This window comes from Oncorhynchus nerka, linkage group LG28, assembly GCF_034236695.1.
Source record: "Oncorhynchus nerka isolate Pitt River linkage group LG28, Oner_Uvic_2.0, whole genome shotgun sequence".
In the NCBI taxonomy this organism is placed as follows: Eukaryota; Metazoa; Chordata; class Actinopteri; order Salmoniformes; family Salmonidae; genus Oncorhynchus; species Oncorhynchus nerka.
Window position 1 is genome coordinate 4,281,324 of NC_088423.1, and position 27,728 is coordinate 4,309,051.

Here is a 27,728-nt window from a genome sequence, read left to right on the forward strand (position 1 = left end):
ATGGAGTCCAGGTGAGTGTCATGAGGCGCTGGTGCGCTTGACGATGGTGGCAGGTGTGCGGGATAATCAGCAGCCTGACGACCTAGAGGCCGGAGAGGGAGTATACGTGACAGTACCCCCTCCTCTACGCCGATAAAGGGGATGAACCCGGGGACCAGGAGCCGACCGGTCACATCGTCTGAAGTGCGGGAACCTATCGAGCCGGCTGGGGCTTGGGAAACTGACAGACCGGCTGAGGCGCGGGAGCCTGGCAATCCGACAGAGGCATGAAAGCCAGACGAGCCGGCTAAGACAGGGGAACCCGGCGATCCGCCTGAGGCATGAAAGCCCGACGAGCCGGCTGAGGCAGGGGAGCCCGGCGAGCCGGCGGAGGCAGGGGAGCCCGGCGAGCCGGCGGAGGCAGGGGAGCCTGGCGAGCCGGCTGAGGCAGGGGAGCCTGGCGAGCCGGCGGAGGCAGGGGAGCCTGGCGAGCCGGCGGAGGCAGGGGAACCTGGTGATCTGGCTGAGGCATGAGAGCATGTAGCAGCTCCCGGATCCGACGGCATTTACACTGTCACAAAAAAACACTGATGCTTCCCTTATGTGAGGTGTTATTCTGTAACGAGTGCCCTGAGAGTCGGATAGCAAGTACAGGGAGTGTTTTAATAAATAAACACAAACAACGCACCGACATGGAAAAGAGTCAATAACACCTGGGGAAAGAACCAAGGCGAGTGACAGATATAGGGCAGATAATCAAGGAGGTGATAGAGTCCAGGTGAGTGTCATGAGGCGCTGCTGTGCTTGACGATGGTGACAGGTGTGCGGGATAATCAGCATTCTGATGACCTAGAGGCCGGAGAGGGAGTATACGTGACAGGCTCCAAGCAGATGGGGCTCTGCCCAACATGACCTGATTGACGGGTCGCCACTGAGAGGCGCTATGAATGCAAGGACCACCCAGTTTAATATTTTGAAGTTATAGGCTACATTGTTAATTTACTGAGACTCAAACAACAAAAATATTTACAATGGATCACAAAAAAACTATTTTAAAACATAAGATTGTTTTATTGACTTGAACAATAAATAACAAGCAAAATATACCGATGAACTTTACAATACATACAAAACTCAGTGAGCTCTCTTGATGCTTTGCATTCTAGAATATCTTCTAAAAAACAACAAAAATATTACTCAAACGATTTCCTGTTCAAAACATCCTCTTAACCAACAACAACTTTCCTTACCAGCTCACTGTTATCACTTCTGTCTGTGTGTTTAAACAGGTGAATGTAACCAGAAACTAGTTGTGGTTAAAACTCGTTTGAATGTTCAAACTAAATATACTGTAGCACTGTAAACAAAATCAAAATGGATGGAGGCTACAGCCCTAATACTGGCCAGCAATATCAGCATTCAACAAATCAATCAGTATCACATATTAATGATCATCTGAATGAATGGGTGGATTTTCCCAAGACCTGTCATTGGGTGGATTATCCCAAGACCTCAGTCATTGGGTGGATTATCCCAAAACCTCAGTCATTGGGTGGATTATCCCAAAACCTCAGTCATTGGGTGGATTTCCCCAAGACCTCAGTCATTGGGTGGATTTCCCCAAGACCTCAGTCAATGGGTGGATTTTCCCAAGACCTCAGTCATTGGGTGGATTTTCCCAAGACCTCAGCCATTGGGTGGATTTCCCCAAGACCTCAGCCATTGGGTGGATTTCCCCAAGACCTCAGTCATTGGGTGGATTTCCCCAAGACCTCAGTCATTTGGTGGATTTCCTCAAGACCTCAGTCATTGGGTGGATTTCCCCAAGACCTCAGTCAATGGGTGGATTTTCCCAAGACCTCAGTCATTGGGTGGATTTTCCCAAGACCTCAGCCATTGGGTGGATTTCCCCAAGACCTCAGCCATTGGGTGGATTTCCCCAAGACCTCAGTCATTGGGTGGATTTCCCCAAGACCTCAGTCATTGGGTGGATTTCCTCAAGACCTCAGTCATTGGGTGGATTTCCCCAAGACCTCAGTCATTGGGTGGATTTCCCCAAGACCTCAGTCATTGGGTGGATTTCCCCAAGACCTCAGTCATTGGGTGTATTTCCCCAAGACCTCAGTCATTGGGTGTATTTCCTCAAGACCTCAGTCATTGGGTGTATTTCCCCAAGACCTCAGCCATTGGGTGGATTTCCCCAAGACCTCAGCCATTGGGTGGATTTCCCCAAGACCTCAGTCATTGGGTGGATTTCCCCAAGACCTCAGTCATTGGGTGGATTTCCTCAAGACCTCAGTCATTGGGTGGATTTCCCCAAGACCTCAGTCATTGGGTGGATTTCCCCAAGACCTCAGTCATTGGGTGGATTTCCCCAAGACCTCAGTCATTGGGTGGATTTCCCCAAGACCTCAGTCATTGGGTGTATTTCCTCAAGACCTCAGTCATTGGGTGTATTTCCTCAAGACCTCAGTCATTGGGTGGATTTCCTCAAGACCTCAGTCATTGGGTGTATTTCTTCAAGACCTCAGTCATTGGGTGTATTTCCTCAAGACCTCAGTCATTGCTCTACTTGACAGATCTGTCATTGTTGACGTTACACAGGATGTTTTTAGCACCACTCTGCCAAGCCAGAAGATTCTCACTAGGGGACGTGCCTTCCTGCATGGGAAAAAACACAAACATTCAAATTAACTAAGCATTTGTAAAATAGATCACCTTACCGTATCAAACATCAATATTCAAATGCACTGTAGGGGGTGCTATGCTCATACAATAGCCACTAATAATCATACCAACCCGAAATATACTAAATTAATGTGAAAATATGAGAATTGGATGATTAGGAAGTACTAACACTGTTCTTAGTTTTAAGACTGGCTCCATACATCATCAGCAGCCTGATAATTTTGAATCGGTTTATCCTCACAGCATCGTGCATGGGTGTGTCTCCATCCTGGATAAAAATAGTTAATAGCAACACAACCATATGACATGGGTGTGTCTCCATCCTGGTTAAAAATAGTTAATAGCAACACAACCATATTACCTGGGTGTGTCTCCATCCTGGATAAAAATAGTTAATAGCAACACAACCATATTACATGGGTGTGTCTCCATCCTGGATAAAAATAGTTAATAGCAACACAACCATATTACATGGGTGTGTCGCCATCCTGGATAAAAATAGTTAATAGCAACACAACCATATTACCTGGGTGTGTCTCCATCCTGGTTAAAAATAGTTAATAGCAACACAACCATATTACATGGGTGTGTCTCCATCCTGGTTAAAAATAGTTAATAGCAACACAACCATATTACATGGGTGTGTCTCCATCCTGGTTAAAAATAGTTAATAGCAACACAACCATATTACCTGGGTGTGTCTCCATCCTGGTTAAAAATAGTTAATAGCAACACAACCATATTACATGGGTGTGTCTCCATCCTGGTTAAAAATAGTTAATAGCAACACAACCATATTACCTGGGTGTGTCTCCATCCTGGTTAAAAATAGTTAATAGCAACACAACCATATTACATGGGTGTGTCTCCATCCTGGATAAAAATAGTTAATAGCAACACAACCATATTACATGGGTGTGTCTCCATCCTGGTTAAAAATAGTTAATAGCAACACAACCATATTACATGGGTGTGTCTCCATCCTGGTTAAAAATAGTTAATAGCAACACAACCATATTACATGGGTGTGTCTCCATCCTGGTTAAAAATAGTTAATAGCAACACAACCATATTACCTGGGTGTGTCTCCATCCTGGTTAAAAATCGTTAATAGCAACACAACCATATTACATGGGTGTGTCTCCATCCTGGTTAAAAATAGTTAATAGCAACACAACCATATTACATGGGTGTGTCTCCATCCTGGTTAAAAATAATAGTTAATAGCAACACAACCATATTACATGGGTGTGTCTCCATCCTGGTTAAAAATAGTTAATAGCAACACAACCATATTACCTGGGTGTGTCTCCATCCTGGTTAAAAATAGTTAATAGCAACACAACCATATTACATGGGTGTGTCTCCATCCTGGTTAAAAATAGTTAATAGCAACACAACCATATTACATGGGTGTGTCTCCATCCTGGTTAAAAATAGTTATTAGCAACACAACCATATTACCTGGGTGTGTCTCCATCCTGGTTAAAAATAGTTAATAGCAACACAACCATATTACATGGGTGTGTCTCCATCCTGGTGAAAAATAGTTAATAGCAACACAACCATATTACATGGGTGTGTCTCCATCCTGGTTAAAAATAGTTAATAGCAACACAACCATATTACATGGGTGTGTCTCCATCCTGGTTTAAAATAGTTAATAGCAACACAACCATATTACATGGGTGTGTCTCCATCCTGGTTAAAAATAGTTAATAGCAACACAACCATATTACATGGGTGTGTCTCCATCCTGGTTAAAAATAGTTAATAGCAACACAACCATATTACATGGGTGTGTCTCCATCCTGGTTAAAAATAGTTAATAGCAACACAACCATATTACAAGAGGTGCAATGGTGGGTTTCTGAAGCCGTACTGAGATGATTGTATTTTGTCATATTAGGGTTTGAATGTCTTACTCTGTCTTTAGCGTTGACATCTGCTCCACAATGGATGAGGTGCTCAGCTAATTCATAATGTCCAGTCCTCACTGCCACGTGGAGAGGAGTGCTGCGCAGCTGAGAGAAACCAGAGAGGGGGGAGCCAGACCACAAAGCATCCATATACTGTGCAGCTGAGAGAACCCAGAGAGAGGGGGGAGAGTCAGACCACAAAGCATCCATATACTGTGCAGCTGAGAGAACCCAGAGAGAGAGAGGGGGGAGTCAGACCACAAAGCATCCATATACTGTGCAGCTGAGAGAACCCAGAGAGAGGGGGGAGAGTCAGACCACAAAGCATCCATATACTGTGCAGCTGAGAGAACCCAGAGAGAGGGGGAGGGGAGAGTCAGACCACAAAGCATCCATATACTGTGCAGCTGAGAGAACCCAGAGAGAGAGGGGGGGGGGGAGAGTCAGACCACAAAGCATCCATATACTGTGCAGCTGAGAGAACCCAGAGAGAGGGGGAGAGTCAGACCACAAAGCATCCATATACTGTGCAGCTGAGAGAACCCAGAGAGGGGGGGAGTCAGACCACAAAGCATCCATATACTGTGCAGCTGAGAGAAACCGGAGAGGGGGGGGGGTCAGACCACAAAGCATCCATATACTGTGCAGCTGAGAGAACCCAGAGAGGGGGGGTCAGACCACAAAGCATCCATATACTGTGCAGCTGAGAGAACCCAGAGAGAGGGGGGGTAGAGAGTCAGACCACAAAGCATCCATATACTGCGCAGCTGAGAGAACCCAGAGAGGGGGGGGGACCACAAATCATATACACTCTTTACATTGCTCTGTATATATATATATATATATATAGAGGAAAACTCCATATGGAAGAAAACTCCATATGTTTCTAATGTTAGGCATCACAAATGGAGTTTAAGGGCTCTCTGTCTCAATGATGTACCTTGTCTCCTTCGTTGAGTAGCAGCTCCAGAGTAGGCAGGCTGCCTCCCCTGCAGGCCCAGTGTACTGCTGTGGCCTCCAACTGGAGGGAGTGGGACATAAAGAGTTAGGATGATGACAGTTCCCATCCATTCCGAACCATTTCCCATGTATACAAATAGAGCTCTGATGAGTGAGTGTAACAGAGAGAGAACTTACTCTATCTTTCTTCTCAATAGAAGCCCCAGCCTCCAGCAGTCTCTTCACAGCCTCCACATGGCCTTTAGATGAGGCTTTGTGTAGCGCTGTCCTTAGGAACTGTAAAAGAGAGGGAGGGCAGACCGGATTGGCACATTCATTTGGCTGCCTGTTACGTGTCCTATGGCATCGTGAGACTAGGGATATATTGGCCCTCGGCTGCCTGTAACATGTCCTATGACATCATGAGACTAGGGATATATTGGCCCTCGGCTGCCTGTTACGTGTCCTATGACATCATGAGACTAGGGATATATTGGCCCTCGGCTGCCTGTTACGTGTCCTATGACATCATGAGACTAGGGATATATTGGCCCTCGGCTGCCTGTTACATGTCCTATGACATCGTGAGACTAGGGATATATTGGCCCTCGGCTGCCTGTTACGTGTCCTATGACATCGTGAGACTAGGGATATATTGGCCCTCGGCTGCCTGTTACGTGTCTTATGGCATCGTGAGACTAGGGATATATTGGCCCTCGGCTGCCTGTTACGTGTCTTATGGCATCGTGAGACTAGGGATATATTGGCCCTCGGCTGCCTGTTACGTGTCCTATGGCATCGTGAGACTAGGGATATATTGGCCCTCGGCTGCCTGTTACGTGTCCTATGACATCGTGAGACTAGGGATATATTGGCCCTCGGCTGCCTGTTACGTGTCCTATGGCATCGTGAGACTAGGACTATATTGGCTCTCGGCTGCCTGTTACGTGTCCTATGGCATCGTGAGACTAGGGATATATTGGCCCTCGGCTGCCTGTTACGTGTCCTATGGCATCATGAGACTAGGGATATATTGGCCCTCGGCTGCCTGTTACGTGTCCTATGGCATCGTGAGACTAGGGATATATTGGCCCTCGGCTGCCTGTTACGTGTCCTATGGCATCGTGAGACTAGGGATATATTGGCCCTCGGCTGCCTGTTACGTGTCCTATGGCATCGTGAGACTAGGGATATATTGGCCCTCGGCTGCCTGTTACGTGTCCTATGGCATCATGAGACTAGGGATATATTGGCCCTCGGCTGCCTGTTACATGTCCTATGGCATCGTGAGACTAGGGATATATTGGCCCTCGGCTGCCTGTTACGTGTCCTATGGCATCGTGAGACTAGGGATATATTGGCCCTCGGCTGCCTGTTACGTGTCCTATGGCATCGTGAGACTAGGGATATATTGGCCCTCGGCTGCCTGTTACGTGTCTTATGGCATCGTGAGACTAGGGATATATTGGCACTCGGCTGCCTGTTACGTGTCTTATGGCATCGTGAGACTAGGGATATATTGGCCCTCGGCTGCCTGTTACGTGTCGTGGCATCTTATGGCATCGTGCCTGTTAGACTATCGGAGACTAGGGATATATTGGCCCTCGGCTGCCTGTTACGTGTCCTATGGCATCGTGAGACTAGGGATATATTGGCCCTCGGCTGCCTGTTACGTGTCTTATGGCATCGTGAGACTAGGGATATATTGGCCCTCGGCTGCCTGTTACGTGTCTTATGGCATCGTGAGACTAGGGATATATTGGCCCTCGGCTGCCTGTTACGTGTCCTATGGCATCGTGAGACTAGGGATATATTGGCCCTCGGCTGCCTGTTACGTGTCCTATGGCATCGTGAGACTAGGGATATATTGGCCCTCGGCTGCCTGTTACGTGTCCTATGGCATCGTGAGACTAGGGATATATTGGCCCTCGGCTGCCTGTTACGTGTCTTATGGCATCGTGAGACTAGGGATATATTGGCCCTGTTACGGCTGCCTGTTATTGGCCCTCGGCTGCCTGTTACTCTTATGGCATCGTGAGACTAGGGATATATTGGCCCTCGGCTGCCTGTTACGTGTCCTATGGCATCGTGAGACTAGGGATATATTGGCCCTCGGCTGCCTGTTACGTGTCCTATGGCATCGTGAGACTAGGGATATATTGGCCCTCGGCTGCCTGTTACGTGTCCCTCGGCTGCCTGCATCGTGAGACTAGGGATATATTGGCCCTCGGCTGCCTGTTACGTGTCCTATGGCATCGTGAGACTAGGGATATATTGGCCCTCGGCTGCCTGTTACGTGTCCTATGGCATCGTGAGACTAGGGATATATTGGCCCTCGGCTGCCTGTTACGTGTCCTATGACATCGTGAGACTAGGGATATATTGGCCCTCGGCTGCCTGTTACGTGTCCTATGGCATCGTGAGACTAGGGATATATTGGCCCTCGGCTGCCTGTTACGTGTCCTATGGCATCGTGAGACTAGGGATATATTGGCCCTCGGCTGCCTGTTACGTGTCCTATGGCATCGTGAGACTAGGGATATATTGGCCCTCGGCTGCCTGTTACGTGTCCTATGGCATCGTGAGACTAGGGATATATTGGCCCTCGGCTGCCTGTTACGTGTCCTATGGCATCGTGAGACTAGGGATATATTGGCCCTCGGCTGCCTGTTACGTGTCCTATGGCATCGTGAGACTAGGGATATATTGGCCCTCGGCTGCCTGTTACGTGTCCTATGGCATCGTGAGACTAGGGATATATTGGCCCTCGGCTGCCTGTTACGTGTCCTATGGCATCGTGAGACTAGGGATATATTGGCCCTCGGCTGCCTGTTACGTGTCCTATGGCATCGTGAGACTAGGGATATATTGGCCCTCGGCTGCCTGTTACGTGTCCTATGGCATCGTGAGACTAGGGATATATTGGCCCTCGGCTGCCTGTTACGTGTCCTATGGCATCGTGAGACTAGGGATATATTGGCCCTCGGCTGCCTGTTACGTGTCCTATGGCATCGTGAGACTAGGGATATATTGGCCCTCGGCTGCCTGTTACGTGTCCTATGGCATCGTGAGACTAGGGATATATTGGCCCTCGGCTGCCTGTTACGTGTCCTATGGCATCGTGAGACTAGGGATATATTGGCCCTCGGCTGCCTGTTACGTGTCCTATGGCATCGTGAGACTAGGGATATATTGGCCCTCGGCTGCCTGTTACGTGTCCTATGGCATCGTGAGACTAGGGATATATTGGCCCTCGGCTGCCTGTTACGTGTCCTATGGCATCGTGAGACTAGGGATATATTGGCCCTCGGCTGCCTGTTACGTGTCCTATGGCATCGTGAGACTAGGGATATATTGGCCCTCGGCTGCCTGTTACGTGTCCTATGGCATCGTGAGACTAGGGATATATTGGCCCTCGGCTGCCTGTTACGTGTCCTATGACATCGTGAGACTAGGGATATATTGGCCCTCGGCTGCCTGTTACGTGTCCTATGGCATCGTGAGACTAGGGATATATTGGCCCTCGGCTGCCTGTTACGTGTCCTATGGCATCGTGAGACTAGGGATATATTGGCCCTCGGCTGCCTGTTACGTGTCCTATGGCATCGTGAGACTAGGGATATATTGGCCCTCGGCTGCCTGTTACGTGTCCTATGGCATCGTGAGACTAGGGATATATTGGCCCTCGGCTGCCTGTTACGTGTCCTATGGCATCGTGAGACTAGGGATATATTGGCCCTCGGCTGCCTGTTACGTGTCCTATGGCATCGTGAGACTAGGGATATATTGGCCCTCGGCTGCCTGTTACGTGTCCTATGACATCGTGAGACTAGGGATATATTGGCCCTCGGCTGCCTGTTACGTGTCCTATGGCATCGTGAGACTAGGGATATATTGGCCCTCGGCTGCCTGTTACGTGTCCTATGGCATCGTGAGACTAGGGATATATTGGCCCTCGGCTGCCTGTTACGTGTCCTATGGCATCGTGAGACTAGGGATATATTGGCCCTCGGCTGCCTGTTACGTGTCCTATGGCATATATTGTGAGACTAGGGATATATTGGCCCTCGGCTGCCTGTTACGTGTCCTATGGCATCGTGAGACTAGGGATATATTGGCCCTCGGCTGCCTGTTACGTGTCCTATGACATCGTGAGACTAGGGATATATTGGCCCTCGGCTGCCTGTTACGTGTCCTATGGCATCGTGAGACTAGGGATATATTGGCCCTCGGCTGCCTGTTACGTGTCCTATGACATCGTGAGACTAGGGATATATTGGCCCTCGGCTGCCTGTTACGTGTCCTATGGCATCGTGAGACTAGGGATATATTGGCCCTCGGCTGCCTGTTACGTGTCCTATGGCATCGTGAGACTAGGGATATATTGGCCCTCGGCTGCCTGTTACGTGTCCTATGGCATCGTGAGACTAGGGATATATTGGCCCTCGGCTGCCTGTTACGTGTCCTATGGCATCGTGAGACTAGGGATATATTGGCCCTCGGCTGCCTGTTACGTGTCCTATGGCATCGTGAGACTAGGGATATATTGGCCCTCGGCTGCCTGTTACGTGTCCTATGACATCTTGAGACTAGGGATATATTGGTCCTCGGCTGCCTGTTACGTGTCCTATGGCATCGTGAGACTAGGGATATATTGGCCCTCGGCTGCCTGTTACGTGTCCTATGGCATCGTGAGACTAGGGATATATTGGCCCTCGGCTGCCTGTTACGTGTCCTATGGCATCGTGAGACTAGGGATATATTGGCCCTCGGCTGCCTGTTACGTGTCCTATGGCATCGTGAGACTAGGGATATATTGGCCCTCGGCTGCCTGTTACGTGTCCTATGACATCGTGAGACTAGGGATATATTGGCCCTCGGCTGCCTGTTACGTGTTTTATGGCATCGTGAGACTAGGACTATATTGGCCCTCGGCTGCCTGTTACGTGTCCTATGGCATCGTGAGACTAGGGATATATTGGCCCTCGGCTGCCTGTTACGTGTCCTATGACATCGTGAGACTAGGGATATATTGGCCCTCGGCTGCCTGTTACGTGTCCTATGGCATCGTGAGACTAGGGATATATTGGCCCTCGGCTGCCTGTTACGTGTCCTATGGCATCGTGAGACTAGGGATATATTGGCCCTCGGCTGCCTGTTACGTGTCCTATGGCATCGTGAGACTAGGGATATATTGGCCCTCGGCTGCCTGTTACGTGTCCTATGACATCATGAGACTAGGGATATATTGGCCCTCGGCTGCCTGTTACGTGTCCTATGGCATCGTGAGACTAGGGATATATTGGCCCTCGGCTGCCTGTTACGTGTCCTATGGCATCGTGAGACTAGGGATATATTGGCCCTCGGCTGCCTGTTACGTGTCCTATGACATCGTGAGACTAGGGATATATTGGCCCTCGGCTGCCTGTTACGTGTCCTATGGCATCGTGAGACTAGGGATATATTGGCCCTCGGCTGCCTGTTACGTGTCCTATGGCATCGTGAGACTAGGGATATATTGGCCCTCGGCTGCCTGTTACGTGTCCTATGACATCTTGAGACTAGGGATATATTGGCCCTCGGCTGCCTGTTACGTGTCCTATGGCATCGTGAGACTAGGGATATATTGGCCCTCGGCTGCCTGTTACGTGTCCTATGGCATCGTGAGACTAGGGATATATTGGCCCTCGGCTGCCTGTTACATGTCCTATGGCATCGTGAGACTAGGGATATATTGGCCCTCGGCTGCCTGTTACGTGTCCTATGGCATCGTGAGACTAGGGATATATTGGCCCTCGGCTGCCTGTTACGTGTCCTTATGGCATCGTGAGACTAGGGATATATTGGCCCTCGGCTGCCTGTTACGTGTCCTATGGCATCGTGAGACTAGGGATATATTGGCCCTCGGCTGCCTGTTACGTGTCCTATGACATCGTGAGACTAGGGATATATTGGCCCTCGGCTGCCTGTTACGTGTCCTATGGCATCGTGAGACTAGGGATATATTGGCCCTCGGCTGCCTGTTACGTGTCCTATGGCATCGTGAGACTAGGGATATATTGGCCCTCGGCTGCCTGTTACGTGTCCTATGACATCGTGAGACTAGGGATATATTGGCCCTCGGCTGCCTGTTACGTGTCCTATGGCATCGTGAGACTAGGGATATATTGGCCCTCGGCTGCCTGTTACGTGTCCTATGGCATCGTGAGACTAGGGATATATTGGCCCTCGGCTGCCTGTTACGTGTCTTATGGCATCGTGAGACTAGGGATATATTGGCCCTCGGCTGCCTGTTACGTGTCTTATGGCATCGTGAGACTAGGGATATATTGGCCCTCGGCTGCCTGTTACGTGTCTTATGGCATCGTGAGACTAGGGATATATTGGCCCTCGGCTGCCTGTTACGTGTCTTATGGCATCGTGAGACTAGGGATATATTGGCCCTCGGCTGCCTGTTACGTGTCCTATGGCATCGTGAGACTAGGGATATATTGGCCCTCGGCTGCCTGTTACGTGTCCTATGGCATCGTGAGACTAGGGATATATTGGCCCTCGGCTGCCTGTTACGTGTCTTATGACATCGTGAGACTAGGGATATATTGGCCCTCGGCTGCCTGTTACGTGTCCTATGGCATCGTGAGACTAGGGATATATTGGCCCTCGGCTGCCTGTTACGTGTCTTATGGCATCGTGAGACTAGGGATATATTGGCCCTCGGCTGCCTGTTACGTGTCTTATGGCATCGTGAGACTAGGGATATATTGGCCCTCGGCTGCCTGTTACGTGTCCTATGGCATCGTGAGACTAGGGATATATTGGCCCTCGGCTGCCTGTTACGTGTCCTATGGCATCGTGAGACTAGGACTATATTGGCTCTCGGCTGCCTGTTACGTGTCCTATGACATCATGAGACTAGGGATATATTGGCTCTCGGCTGCCTGTTACGTGTCCTATGACATCATGAGACTAGGGATATATTGGCTCTCGGCTGCCTGTTACATGTCCTATGACATCATGAGACTAGGGATATATTGGCCCTCGGCTGCCTGTTACGTGTCCTATGGCATCGTGAGACTAGGACTATATTGGCCCTCGGCTGCCTGTTACGTGTCCTATGACATCGTGAGACTAGGGATATATTGGCCCTCGGCTGCCTGTTACGTGTCCTATGACATCATGAGACTAGGGATATATTGGCTCTCGGCTGCCTGTTACGTGTCCTATGGCATCGTGAGACTAGGACTATATTGGCCCTCGGCTGCCTGTTACGTGTCCTATGGCATCGTGAGACTAGGGATATATTGGCCCTCGGCTGCCTGTTACGTGTCCTATGGCATCGTGAGACTAGGGATATATTGGCCCTCGGCTGCCTGTTACGTGTCCTATGGCATCGTGAGACTAGGGATATATTGGCCCTCGGCTGCCTGTTACGTGTCCTATGGCATCGTGAGACTAGGGATATATTGGCCCTCGGCTGCCTGTTACGTGTCCTATGGCATCGTGAGACTAGGGATATATTGGCCCTCGGCTGCCTGTTACGTGTCCTATGGCATCGTGAGACTAGGGATATATTGGCCCTCGGCTGCCTGTTACGTGTCTTATGGCATCGTGAGACTAGGGATATATTGGCCCTCGGCTGCCTGTTACGTGTCTTATGGCATCGTGAGACTAGGGATATATTGGCCCTCGGCTGCCTGTTACGTGTCTTATGGCATCGTGAGACTAGGGATATATTGGCCCTCGGCTGCCTGTTACGTGTCCTATGGCATCGTGAGACTAGGGATATATTGGCCCTCGGCTGCCTGTTACGTGTCCTATGGCATCGTGAGACTAGGGATATATTGGCCCTCGGCTGCCTGTTACGTGTCTTATGGCATCGTGAGACTAGGGATATATTGGCCCTCGGCTGCCTGTTACGTGTCTTATGGCATCGTGAGACTAGGGATATATTGGCCCTCGGCTGCCTGTTACGTGTCCTATGGCATCGTGAGACTAGGGATATATTGGCCCTCGGCTGCCTGTTACGTGTCCTATGGCATCGTGAGACTAGGGATATATTGGCCCTCGGCTGCCTGTTACGTGTCTTATGGCATCGTGAGACTAGGGATATATTGGCCCTCGGCTGCCTGTTACGTGTCTTATGGCATCGTGAGACTAGGGATATATTGGCCCTCGGCTGCCTGTTACGTGTCTTATGGCATCGTGAGACTAGGGATATATTGGCCCTCGGCTGCCTGTTACGTGTCTTATGGCATCGTGAGACTAGGGATATATTGGCCCTCGGCTGCCTGTTACGTGTCCTATGGCATCGTGAGACTAGGGATATATTGGCCCTCGGCTGCCTGTTACGTGTCCTATGGCATCGTGAGACTAGGGATATATTGGCCCTCGGCTGCCTGTTACGTGTCTTATGGCATCGTGAGACTAGGGATATATTGGCCCTCGGCTGCCTGTTACGTGTCTTATGGCATCGTGAGACTAGGGATATATTGGCCCTCGGCTGCCTGTTACGTGTCCTATGGCATCGTGAGACTAGGACTATATTGGACCTCGGCTGCCTGTTACGTGTCCTATGACATCGTGAGACTAGGGATATATTGGCCCTCGGCTGCCTGTTACGTGTCCTATGGCATCGTGAGACTAGGGATATATTGGCCCTCGGCTGCCTGTTACGTGTCCTATGGCATCGTGAGACTAGGGATATATTGGCCCTCGGCTGCCTGTTACGTGTCTTATGGCATCGTGAGACTAGGGATATATTGGCCCTCGGCTGCCTGTTACGTGTCCTATGGCATCGTGAGACTAGGGATATATTGGCCCTCGGCTGCCTGTTACGTGTCCTATGACATCGTGAGACTAGGGATATATTGGCCCTCGGCTGCCTGTTACGTGTCCTATGACATCGTGAGACTAGGGATATATTGGCCCTCGGCTGCCTGTTACGTGTCCTATGGCATCGTGAGACTAGGGATATATTGGCCCTCGGCTGCCTGTTACGTGTCCTATGGCATCGTGAGACTAGGGATATATTGGCCCTCGGCTGCCTGTTACGTGTCCTATGACATCATGAGACTAGGGATATATTGGCCCTCGGCTGCCTGTTACGTGTCCTATGGCATCGTGAGACTAGGGATATATTGGCCCTCGGCTGCCTGTTACGTGTCCTATGGCATCGTGAGACTAGGGATATATTGGCCCTCGGCTGCCTGTTACGTGTCCTATGACATCGTGAGACTAGGGATATATTGGCCCTCGGCTGCCTGTTACGTGTCCTATGGCATCGTGAGACTAGGGATATATTGGCCCTCGGCTGCCTGTTACGTGTCCTATGGCATCGTGAGACTAGGGATATATTGGCCCTCGGCTGCCTGTTACGTGTCTTATGGCATCGTGAGACTAGGGATATATTGGCCCTCGGCTGCCTGTTACGTGTCTTATGGCATCGTGAGACTAGGGATATATTGGCCCTCGGCTGCCTGTTACGTGTCCTATGGCATCGTGAGACTAGGACTATATTGGACCTCGGCTGCCTGTTACGTGTCCTATGACATCGTGAGACTAGGGATATATTGGCCCTCGGCTGCCTGTTACGTGTCCTATGGCATCGTGAGACTAGGGATATATTGGCCCTCGGCTGCCTGTTACGTGTCCTATGGCATCGTGAGACTAGGGATATATTGGCCCTCGGCTGCCTGTTACGTGTCCTATGGCATCGTGAGACTAGGACTATATTGGACCTCGGCTGCCTGTTACGTGTCCTATGACATCGTGAGACTAGGGATATATTGGCCCTCGGCTGCCTGTTACGTGTCTTATGGCATCGTGAGACTAGGGATATATTGGCCCTCGGCTGCCTGTTACATGTCCTATGGCATCGTGAGACTAGGGATATATTGGCCCTCGGCTGCCTGTTACGTGTCCTATGGCATCGTGAGACTAGGGATATATTGGCCCTCGGCTGCCTGTTACGTGTCCTATGGCATCGTGAGACTAGGGATATATTGGCCCTCGGCTGCCTGTTACGTGTCCTATGGCATCGTGAGACTAGGGATATATTGGCCCTCGGCTGCCTGTTACGTGTCCTATGACATCGTGAGACTAGGGATATATTGGCCCTCGGCTGCCTGTTACGTGTCCTATGGCATCGTGAGACTAGGGATATATTGGCCCTCGGCTGCCTGTTACGTGTCCTATGACATCGTGAGACTAGGGATATATTGGCCCTCGGCTGCCTGTTACGTGTCTTATGGCATCGTGAGACTAGGGATATATTGGCCCTCGGCTGCCTGTTACGTGTCCTATGGCATCGTGAGACTAGGGATATATTGGCCCTCGGCTGCCTGTTACGTGTCCTATGGCATCGTGAGACTAGGGATATATTGGCCCTCGGCTGCCTGTTACGTGTCCTATGGCATCGTGAGACTAGGGATATATTGGCCCTCGGCTGCCTGTTACGTGTCCTATGGCATCGTGAGACTAGGGATATATTGGCCCTCGGCTGCCTGTTACGTGTCCTATGGCATCGTGAGAATAGGGATATATTGGCCCCTCGGCTGCCTGTTACGTGTCCTATGGCATCGTGAGACTAGGGATATATTGGCCCTCGGCTGCCTGTTACGTGTCCTATGGCATCGTGAGACTAGGGATATATTGGCCTCGGCTGCCTGTTACGTGTCCTATGGCATCGTGAGACTAGGGATATATTGGCCCTCGGCTGCCTGTTACGTGTCCTATGGCATCGTGAGACTAGGGATATATTGGCCTATGGCATCGGCTGCCTGTTACGTGTCCTATGGCATCGTGAGACTAGGGATATATTGGCCCTCGGCTGCCTGTTACGTGTCCTATGGCATCGTGAGACTAGGGATATATTGGCCCTCGGCTGCCTGTTACGTGTCCTATGGCATCGTGAGACCCCTCGGCTGCCTGTTACGTGTCTTATGGCATCGTGAGACTAGGGATATATTGGCCCTCGGCTGCCTGTTACGTGTCCTATGACATCGTGAGACTAGGGATATATTGGCCCTCGGCTGCCTGTTACGTGTCCTATGGCATCGTGAGACTAGGGATATATTGGCCCTCGGCTGCCTGTTACGTGTCCTATGGCATCGTGAGACTAGGGATATATTGGCCCTCGGCTGCCTGTTACGTGTCCTATGGCATCGTGAGACTAGGGATATATTGGCCCTCGGCTGCCTGTTACGTGTCCTATGGCATCGTGAGACTAGGGATATATTGGCCCTCGGCTGCCTGTTACGTGTCCTATGGCATCGTGAGACTAGGGATATATTGGCCCTCGGCTGCCTGTTACGTGTCCTATGGCATCGTGAGACTAGGGATATATTGGCCCTCGGCTGCCTGTTACGTGTCCTATGGCATCGTGAGACTAGGGATATATTGGCCCTCGGCTGCCTGTTACGTGTCCTTATGGCATCGTGAGACTAGGGATATATTGGCCCTCGGCTGCCTGTTACGTGTCCTATGGCATCGTGAGACTAGGGATATATTGGCCCTCGGCTGCCTGTTACGTGTCTTATGGCATCGTGAGACTAGGGATATATTGGCCCTCGGCTGCCTGTTACGTGTCCTATGGCATCGTGAGACTAGGGATATATTGGCCCTCGGCTGCCTGTTACGTGTCTTATGGCATCGTGAGACTAGGGATATATTGGCCCTCGGCTGCCTGTTACGTGTCCTATGGCATCGTGAGACTAGGGATATATTGGCCCTCGGCTGCCTGTTACGTGTCCTATGGCATCGTGAGACTAGGGATATATTGGCCCTCGGCTGCCTGTTACGTGTCCTATGGCATCGTGAGACTAGGGATATATTGGCCCTCGGCTGCCTGTTACGTGTCCTATGGCATCGTGAGACTAGGGATATATTGGCCCTCGGCTGCCTGTTACGTGTCCTATGGCATCGTGAGACTAGGGATATATTGGCCCTCGGCTGCATCTGTTAGGGATATATTGTGTCCTCCTATGGCATCGTGAGACTAGGGATATATTGGCCCTCGGCTGCCTGTTACGTGTCCTATGGCATCGTGAGACTAGGGGATATATTGGCCCTCGGCTGCCTGTTACGTGTCCTATGGCATCGTGAGACTAGGGATATATTGGCCCTCGGCTGCCTGTTACGTGTCCTATGGCATCGTGAGACTAGGGATATATTGGCCCTCGGCTGCCTGTTACGTGTCCTATGGCATCGTGAGACTAGGGATATATTGGCCCTCGGCTGCCTGTTACGTGTCCTATGGCATCGTGAGACTAGGCATCGTGAGACTAGGATATATTGGCCCTCGGCTGCCTGTTACGTGTCCTATGGCATCGTGAGACTAGGGATATATTGGCCCTCGGCTGCCTGTTACGTGTCCTATGGCATCGTGAGACTAGGGATATATTGGCCCTCGGCTGCCTGTTACGTGTCCTATGGCATCGTGAGACTAGGGATATATTGGCCCTCGGCTGCCTGTTACGTGTCCTATCGGAGACATATATTGGCCCTCGTGAGACATCGTGAGACTAGGGATATATTGGCCCTCGGCTGCCTGTTACGTGTCCTATGGCATCGTGAGACTAGGGATATATTGGCCCTCGGCTGCCTGTTACGTGTCCTATGGCATCGTGAGACTAGGGATATATTGGCCCTCGGCTGCCTGTTACGTGTCCTATGGCATCGTGAGACTAGGGATATATTGGCCCTCGGCTGCCTGTTACGTGTCCTATGACATCGTGAGACTAGGGATATATTGGCCCTCGGCTGCCTGTTACGTGTCCTATGGCATCGTGAGACTAGGGATATATTGGCCCTCGGCTGCCTGTTACGTGTCTTATGGCATCGTGAGACTAGGGATATATTGGCCCTCGGCTGCCTGTTACGTGTCCTATGGCATCGTGAGACTAGGGATATATTGGCCCTCGGCTGCCTGTTACGTGTCCTATGGCATCGTGAGACTAGGGATATATTGGCCCTCGGCTGCCTGTTACGTGTCCTATGGCATCGTGAGACTAGGGATATATTGGCCCTCGGCTGCCTGTTACGTGTCTTATGGCATCGTGAGACTAGGGATATATTGGCCCTCGGCTGCCTGTTACGTGTCCTATGGCATCGTGAGACTAGGGATATATTGGCCCTCGGCTGCCTGTTACGTGGCCCTCCTATGGCATCGTGAGACTAGGGATATATTGGCCCTCGGCTGCCTGTTACGTGTCCTATGGCATCGTGAGACTAGGGATATATTGGCCCTCGGCTGCCTGTTACGTGTCTTATGGCATCGTGAGACTAGGGATATATTGGCCCTCGGCTGCCTGTTACGTGTCTTATGGCATCGTGAGACTAGGGATATATTGGCCCTCGGCTGCCTGTTACGTGTCCTATGGCATCGTGAGACTAGGGATATATTGGCCCTGCCTGTTACGGCTGCATCTGGGATTACCCTCGGCTGTCGTGTCTATGGCATCGTGAGACTAGGGATATATTGGCCCTCGGCTGCCTGTTACGTGTCCTATGGCATCGTGAGACTAGGGATATATTGGCCCTCGGCTGCCTGTTACGTGTCCTATGGCATCGTGAGACTAGGGATATATTGGCCCTCGGCTGCCTGTTACGTGTCCTATGGCATCGTGAGACTAGGGATATATTGGCCCTCGGCTGCCTGTTACGTGTCCTATGGCATCGTGAGACTAGGGATATATTGGCCCTCGGCTGCCTGTTACGTGTCCTATGGCATCGTGAGACTAGGGATATATTGGCCCTCGGCTGCCTGTTACGTGTCCTATGGCATCGTGAGACTAGGGATATATTGGCCCTCGGCTGCCTGTTACGTGTCCTATGGCATCGTGAGACTAGGGATATATTGGCCCTCGGCTGCCTGTTACGTGTCCTATGGCATCGTGAGACTAGGGATATATTGGCCCTCGGCTGCCATGTGAGACGTGTCCTACGTGGTCCTATGGCATCGTGAGACTAGGGATATATTGGCCCTCGGCTGCCTGTTACGTGTCCTATGGCATCGTGAGACTAGGGATATATTGGCCCTCGGCTGCCTGTTACGTGTCCTATGGCATCGTGAGACTAGGGATATATTGGCCCTCGGCTGCCTGTTACGTGTCCTATGGCATCGTGAGACTAGGGATATATTGGCCCTCGGCTGCCTGTTACGTGTCCTATGGCATCGTGAGACTAGGGATATATTGGCCCTCGGCTGCCTGTTACGTGTCCTATGGCATCGTGAGACTAGGGATATATTGGCCCTCGGCTGCCTGTTACGTGTCCTATGGCATCGTGAGACTAGGGATATATTGGCCCTCGGCTGCCTGTTACGTGTCCTATGGCATCGTGAGACTAGGGATATATTGGCCCTCGGCTGCCTGTTACGTGTCCTATGGCATCGTGAGACTAGGGATATATTGGCCCTCGGCTGCCTGTTACGTGTCCTATGGCATCGTGAGACTAGGGATATATTGGCCCTCGGCTGCCTGTTACGTGTCCTATGGCATCGTGAGACTAGGGATATATTGGCCCTCGGCTGCCTGTTACGTGTCTTATGGCATCGTGAGACTAGGGATATATTGGCCCTCGGCTGCCTGTTACGTGTCCTATGGCATCGTGAGACTAGGGATATATTGGCCCTCGGCTGCCTGTTACGTGTCCTATGGCATCGTGAGACTAGGGATATATTGGCCCTCGGCTGCCTGTTACGTGTCCTATGGCATCGTGAGACTAGGGATATATTGGCCCTCGGCTGCCTGTTACGTGTCTTATGGCATCGTGAGACTAGGGATATATTGGCCCTCGGCTGCCTGTTACGTGTCCTATGGCATCGTGAGACTAGGGATATATTGGCCCTCGGCTGCCTGTTACGTGTCCTATGGCATCGTGAGACTAGGGATATATTGGCCCTCGGCTGCCTGTTACGTGTCCTATGGCATCGTGAGACTAGGGATATATTGGCCCTCGGCTGCCTGTTACGTGTCCTATGGCATCGTGAGACTAGGGATATATTGGCCCTCGGCTGCCTGTTACGTGTCCTATGGCATCGTGAGACTAGGGATATATTGGCCCTCGGCTGCCTGTTACGTGTCCTATGGCATCGTGAGACTAGGGATATATTGGCCCTCGGCTGCCTGTTACGTGTCTTATGGCATCGTGAGACTAGGGATATATTGGCCCTCGGCTGCCTGTTACGTGTCCTATGGCATCGAGACTAGGGATATATTGGCCCTCGGCTGCCTGTTACGTGTCTTATGGCATCGTGAGACTAGGGATATATTGGCCCTCGGCTGCCTGTTACGTGTCCTATGGCATCGTGAGACTAGGGATATATTGGCCCTCGGCTGCCTGTTACGTGTCTTATGGCATCGTGAGACTAGGGATATATTGGCCCTCGCCTGTTACGTGTCCTATGTTAGACGTGTCCTATGGCATCGTGAGACTAGGGATATATTGGCCCTCGGCTGCCTGTTACGTGTCCTATGGCATCGTGAGACTAGGGATATATTGGCCCTCGGCTGCCTGTTACGTGTCCTATGGCATCGTGAGACTAGGGATATATTGGCCCTCGGCTGCCTGTTACGTGTCCTATGGCATCGTGAGACTAGGGATATATTGGCCCTCGGCTGCCTGTTACGTGTCCTATGGCATCGTGAGACTAGGGATATATTGGCCCTCGGCTGCCTGTTACGTGTCCTATGGCATCGTGAGACTAGGGATATATTGGCCCTCGGCTGCCTGTTACGTGTCCTATGGCATCGTGAGACTAGGGATATATTGGCCCTCGGCTGCCTGTTACGTGTCCTATGGCATCGTGAGACTAGGGATATATTGGCCCTCGGCTGCCTGTTACGTGTCCTATGGCATCGTGAGACTAGGGATATATTGGCCCTCGGCTGCCTGTTACGTGTCCTATGGCATCGTGAGACTAGGGATATATTGGCCCTCGGCTGCCTGTTACGTGTCCTATGGCCCTCGGCATGTCCTATGGCATCGTGAGACTAGGGATATATTGGCCCTCGGCTGCCTGTTACGTGTCCTATGGCATCGTGAGACTAGGGATATATTGGCCCTCGGCTGCCTGTTACGTGTCCTATGGCATCGTGAGACTAGGGATATATTGGCCCTCGGCTGCCTGTTACGTGTCCTATGGCATCGTGAGACTAGGGATATATTGGCCCTCGGCTGCCTGTTACGTGTCCTATGGCATCGTGAGACTAGGGATATATTGGCCCTCGGCTGCCTGTTACGTGTCCTATGGCATCGTGAGACTAGGGATATATTGGCCCTCGGCTGCCTGTTACGTGTCCTATGGCATCGTGAGACTAGGGATATATTGGCCCTCGGCTGCCTGTTACGTGTCCTATGGCATCGTGAGACTAGGGATATATTGGCCCTCGGCTGCCTGTTACGTGTCCATATGGCATCGTGAGACTAGGGATATATTGGCCCTCGGCTGCCTGTTACGTGTCCTATGGCATCGTGAGACTAGGGATATATTGGCCCTCGGCTGCCTGTTACGTGTCTTATGGCATCGTGAGACTAGGGATATATTGGCCCTCGGCTGCCTGTTACGTGTCTTATGGCATCGTGAGACTAGGGATATATTGGCCCTCGGCTGCCTGTTACGTGTCTTATGGCATCGTGAGACTAGGGATATATTGGCCCTCGGCTGCCTGTTACGTGTCTTATGGCATCGTGAGACTAGGGATATATTGGCCCTCGGCTGCCTGTTACGTGTCTTATGGCATCGTGAGACTAGGGATATATTGGCCCTCGGCTGCCTGTTACGTGTCCTATGGCATCGTGAGACTAGGGATATATTGGCCCTCGGCTGCCTGTTACGTGTCCTATGGCATCGTGAGACTAGGGATATATTGGCCCTCGGCTGCCTGTTACGTGTCCTATGGCATCGTGAGACTAGGGATATATTGGCCCTCGGCTGCCTGTTACGTGTCCTATGGCATCGTGAGACTAGGGATATATTGGCCCTCGGCTGCCTGTTACGTGTCCTATGGCATCGTGAGACTAGGGATATATTGGCCCTCGGCTGCCTGTTACGTGTCCTATGGCATCGTGAGACTAGGGATATATTGGCCCTCGGCTGCCTGTTACGTGTCCTTATGGCATCGTGAGACTAGGGATATATTGGCTGCCTGTTACGTGTCTATGGCATCGTGAGACTAGGGATATATTGGCCCTCGGCTGCCTGTTACGTGTCCTATGGCATCGTGAGACTAGGGATATATTGGCCCTCGGCTGCCTGTTACGTGTCCTATGGCATCGTGAGACTAGGGATATATTGGCCCTCGGCTGCCTGTTACGTGTCTTATGGCATCGTGAGACTAGGGATATATTGGCCCTCGGCTGCCTGTTACGTGTCTTATGGCATCGTGAGACTAGGGATATATTGGCCCTCGGCTGCCTGTTACGTGTCCTATGGCATCGTGAGACTAGGGATATATTGGCCCTCGGCTGCCTGTTACGTGTCCTATGGCATCGTGAGACTAGGGATATATTGGCCCTCGGCTGCCTGTTACGTGTCCTATGGCATCGTGAGACTAGGGATATATTGGCCCTCGGCTGCCTGTTACGTGTCCTATGGCATCGTGAGACTAGGGATATATTGGCCCTCGGCTGCCTGTTACGTGTCCTATGGCATCGTGAGACTAGGGATATATTGGCATCGTGAGACTAGGGATATATTGGCCCTCGGCTGGCTGCCTGTTACGTGTCCTATGGCATCGTGAGACTAGGGATATATTGGCCCTCGGCTGCCTGTTACGTGTCCTATGGCATCGTGAGACTAGGGATATATTGGCCCTCGGCTGCCTGTTACGTGTCCTATGGCATCGTGAGACTAGGGATATATTGGCCCTCGGCTGCCTGTTACGTGTCCTATGGCATCGTGAGACTAGGGATATATTGGCCCTCGGCTGCCTGTTACGTGTCCTATGGCATCGTGAGACTAGGGATATATTGGCCCTCGGCTGCCTGTTACGTGTCCTATGGCATCGTGAGACTAGGGATATATTGGCCCTCGGCTGCCTGTTACGTGTCCTATGGCATCGTGAGACTAGGGATATATTGGCCCTCGGCTGCCTGTTACGTGTCCTATGGCATCGTGAGACTAGGGATATATTGGCCCTCGGCTGCCTGTTACGTGTCCTATGGCATCGTGAGACTAGGGATATATTGGCCCTCGGCTGCCTGTTACGTGTCCTATGGCATCGTGAGACTAGGGATATATTGGCCCTCGGCTGCCTGTTACGTGTCCTATGGCATCGTGAGACTGGGAGACTGCCTGTTACGTGTCTTAGGGATAGGGATATATGGCCCTCGGCTGCCTGTTACGTGTCCTATGGCATCGTGAGACTAGGGATATATTGGCCCTCGGCTGCCTGTTACGTGTCCTATGGCATCGTGAGACTAGGGATATATTGGCCCTCGGCTGCCTGTTACGTGTCCTATGGCATCGTGAGACTAGGGATATATTGGCCCTCGGCTGCCTGTTACGTGTCCTATGGCATCGTGAGACTAGGGATATATTGGCCCTCGGCTGCCTGTTACGTGTCCTATGGCATCGTGAGACTAGGGATATATTGGCCCTCGGCTGCCTGTTACGTGTCTTATGGCATCGTGAGACTAGGGATATATTGGCCCTCGGCTGCCTGTTACGTGTCCTATGACATCGTGAGACTAGGGATATATTGGCCCTCGGCTGCCTGTTACGTGTCCTATGGCATCGTGAGACTAGGGATATATTGGCCCTCGGCTGCCTGTTACGTGTCCTATGACATCGTGAGACTAGGGATATATTGGCCCTCGGCTGCCTGTTACGTGTCCTATGGCATCGTGAGACTAGGGATATATTGGCCCTCGGCTGCCTGTTACGTGTCCTATGACATCGTGAGACTAGGGATATATTGGCCCTCGGCTGCCTGTTACGTGTCCTATGGCATCGTGAGACTAGGGATATATTGGCCCTCGGCTGCCTGTTACGTGTCTTATGGCATCGTGAGACTAGGGATATATTGGCCCTCGGCTGCCTGTTACGCTGCCTGTTATATTGGCCCTCGTGCCTCCTATGGCATCGTGAGACTAGGGATATATTGGCCCTCGGCTGCCTGTTACGTGTCCTATGGCATCGTGAGACTAGGGATATATTGGCCCTCGGCTGCCTGTTACGTGTCCTATGGCATCGTGAGACTAGGGATATATTGGCCCTCGGCTGCCTGTTACGTGTCTTATGGCATCGTGAGACTAGGGATATATTGGCCCTCGGCTGCCTGTTACGTGTCTTATGGCATCGTGAGACTAGGGATATATTGGCCCTCGGCTGCCTGTTACATGTCTTATGGCATCGTGAGACTAGGGATATATTGGCCCTCGGCTGCCTGTTACGTGTCTTATGGCATCGTGAGACTAGGACTATATTGGCCCTCGGCTGCCTGTTACGTGTCTTATGGCATCGTGAGACTAGGGATATATTGGCCCTCGGCTGCCTGTTACGTGTCCTATGGCATCGTGAGACTAGGACTATATTGGCTCTCGGCTGCCTGTTACGTGTCCTATGACATCATGAGACTAGGGATATATTGGCTCTCGGCTGCCTATTACATGTCCTATGACATCATGAGACTAGGGATATATTGGCCCTCGGCTGCCTGTTACGTGTCCTATGGCATCGTGAGACTAGGACTATATTGGCCCTCGGCTGCCTGTTACGTGTCCTATGACATCGTGAGACTAGGGATATATTGGCTCTCGGCTGCCTGTTACGTGTCCTATGGCATCGTGAGACTAGGACTATATTGGCTCTCGGCTGCCTGTTACGTGTCCTATGACATCATGAGACTAGGGATATATTGGCCCTCGGCTGCCTGTTACGTGTCCTATGGCATCATGAGACTAGGACTATATTGGCTCTCGGCTGCCTGTTACGTGTCCTATGGCATCGTGAGACTAGGGATATATTGGCCCTCGGCTGCCTGTTACGTGTCCTATGGCATCGTGAGACTAGGACTATATTGGCTCTCGGCTGCCTGTAATTCAATATTTAGTATCTCAATCAATGTAGCTTCTGGCATGTCAAAAGACTGACTGAGATGGCAGTGGATGTGTCATCATAAGAGAGACGTGATGCAGTCCTCACATGATCACTGACGTTGGGGTCACCTCCACCTGACAGGTACTTCTCAATCACAAGCAACTTATTCTCCATTGCTGCTTTCAGGAACGTGTCTTCATCCACTGTGTGACAACAAAAAGAGACTTGTTACATTAGCTTAGTGTAGTTTGACTTGTTTTAGTCTATTGTTGGCCTTTTGTATTGAATTCCCTCTTCTTGATTATGGTTAGGAACTTTAAGTCTGAGGGAGAGAGAGATTGTGAACAGGAAGTGGTGGGACGTACAATGATCTCTGGCTCAGGTTCTTTCTTGTTCTGCACCTTCCTCTCCCTCCTCCTCTTCCTCAGTTTCAAGATGTTGAAAAGGTCATCCACGGTCTCTATCTTCACCCGGCCTGATTTGTCTGTCTGAAAAGGAACAAGGTATACAGTAGGTTCATTTTAAACAGATGGTATGGCTTGGAAGCAATCAAGCATTGGAAGTGGAGTAGAATGTTCAGTGTTTAAAATTGAGTACAAAGCACATGAGGTGCTATAAAAACTCACATTGAGATTGACAACTGTGATCTCCTCCTGAGTGTTGTTCTCATTCTCCTCTGGGATGAAGTCTTTGTGTGACCTCCGGGCATCCTGTTTCTCCTGGTTGACGGCTGCCTCGTACAGACTCTTTGAAAACGCCCCGGACAGGGGCTCGCCTGCCCCCTTCCCCTCACACCTCTTACCAGTGTCCTGGGAGAGAAAACAGATTGGAGATGAGATGACCATCCTCCTAAGCACTACTTTCTATTCCAAGAGAGGAAAAGGCAGAATGGAGGTCAGGTAGCCATTCACACAAAAGCCTTCCCTTTGTGAGATGTTTCTGTCTTAATCAAGGGCCAAAGAAGGATGGATGTTGCTAATAGAGCAGTGTCCAACCCATTTAGAGACTAATCAAAGTGAACCCTGTTAGGTGACCAACTGATGGATTCTTTTGGACCAAATGAAAACCATCACTTTTTGTTAATTGTAGGATCTTAATTAGAGCCAGTTTGCTACAGCGTGAAAATAATCTTGCAGCAACAGGAAATGTGCATTATAATTCATGGACATTTCTGTAGGGGTTGATACATTTTTCATGAAGGACAATTGGAAATGAACAACTTCAGAAGCCTTTTTAAACCTCAAAAACACCACCATATTAAATGTGTTTTATTTGACTTTATTATTTCATTCCAAGTCATCCTCTCATCTCTTTGTCAGACAGCCTGTGCTGTCTGATAAGATCACTATTTTAGTAGTTATTCAAAGTAAATAAGGCATACTTCTATGACTGCTGAATACCAACTATCAATCACTTAGATCTTGTATTTTCAGGTAGAGATACATCGAGAAGCAACTGCTCTTGATCATGCGTTCTTCTGTCTCCTTTACAGGCATAAAATAAACACAGGCTGGACAAGTAGGCGTGCAATGGATTATATATTTGAATAAGAATGTGTTATTAACTGGCTTGCCTAGTTAAATAAAAACAAATAAATACATGTGTTTAATTACCATGTTTTCTGCACTGTTGAATGTTGCCTGTTGGAAACTACAACTCTACTACATCGCACAGTTTATCTCAACAACAACAAAACATATGCAATGTGTGCATTGAGCTAGTCGAAAATAACAGAACGAAATGGAATTCTAATAATCGAACTGAAACAAAAAAAATCTGAAATGTCAGAACTAACGGCTGTCAAGAGAGACTACTACTTAGATTCCAATTCGGCCTTATATACCCGTTTTAGCCGAGAAAGAAACCTTTCACAAACTTATCTCAGAATGTAATGACACTCTCCTAAATGTCACAGGCCTACCAACCAGAGACGGATACTATCAGTAACAACATCCAGACAGACCAAACCCAGAGGAAATCATCGATTTGTTGCCTGACTGATGCAGAGTGAATCATCGTGACACGCGAGAAACAACCTACCAGCTTTTCAACGCTATTCAGTCCCATATCTAGTCTGTCTGTGTGGTGAGAAGTAGTCCAGTGGCTCAACTTCCAAAGTGGTCAGTGTCAATTATGTTCTGAGTGAGGCTGAGATCCATCAT

The 27,728-nt window shown here is 50.4% G+C and overlaps 2 pseudogenes; both read right to left on the reverse strand.

Moving 5' to 3' along the window:
- Positions 1-545, reverse strand: part of LOC115121777 (tyrosine-protein kinase Mer-like) — a 35,215-nt pseudogene extending 34,670 nt beyond the window's left edge.
- Positions 546-1,038: 493 nt separating this feature from the next.
- On the reverse strand, positions 1,039-27,728 carry LOC115121778 (ankyrin repeat domain-containing protein 1-like; annotated as a pseudogene).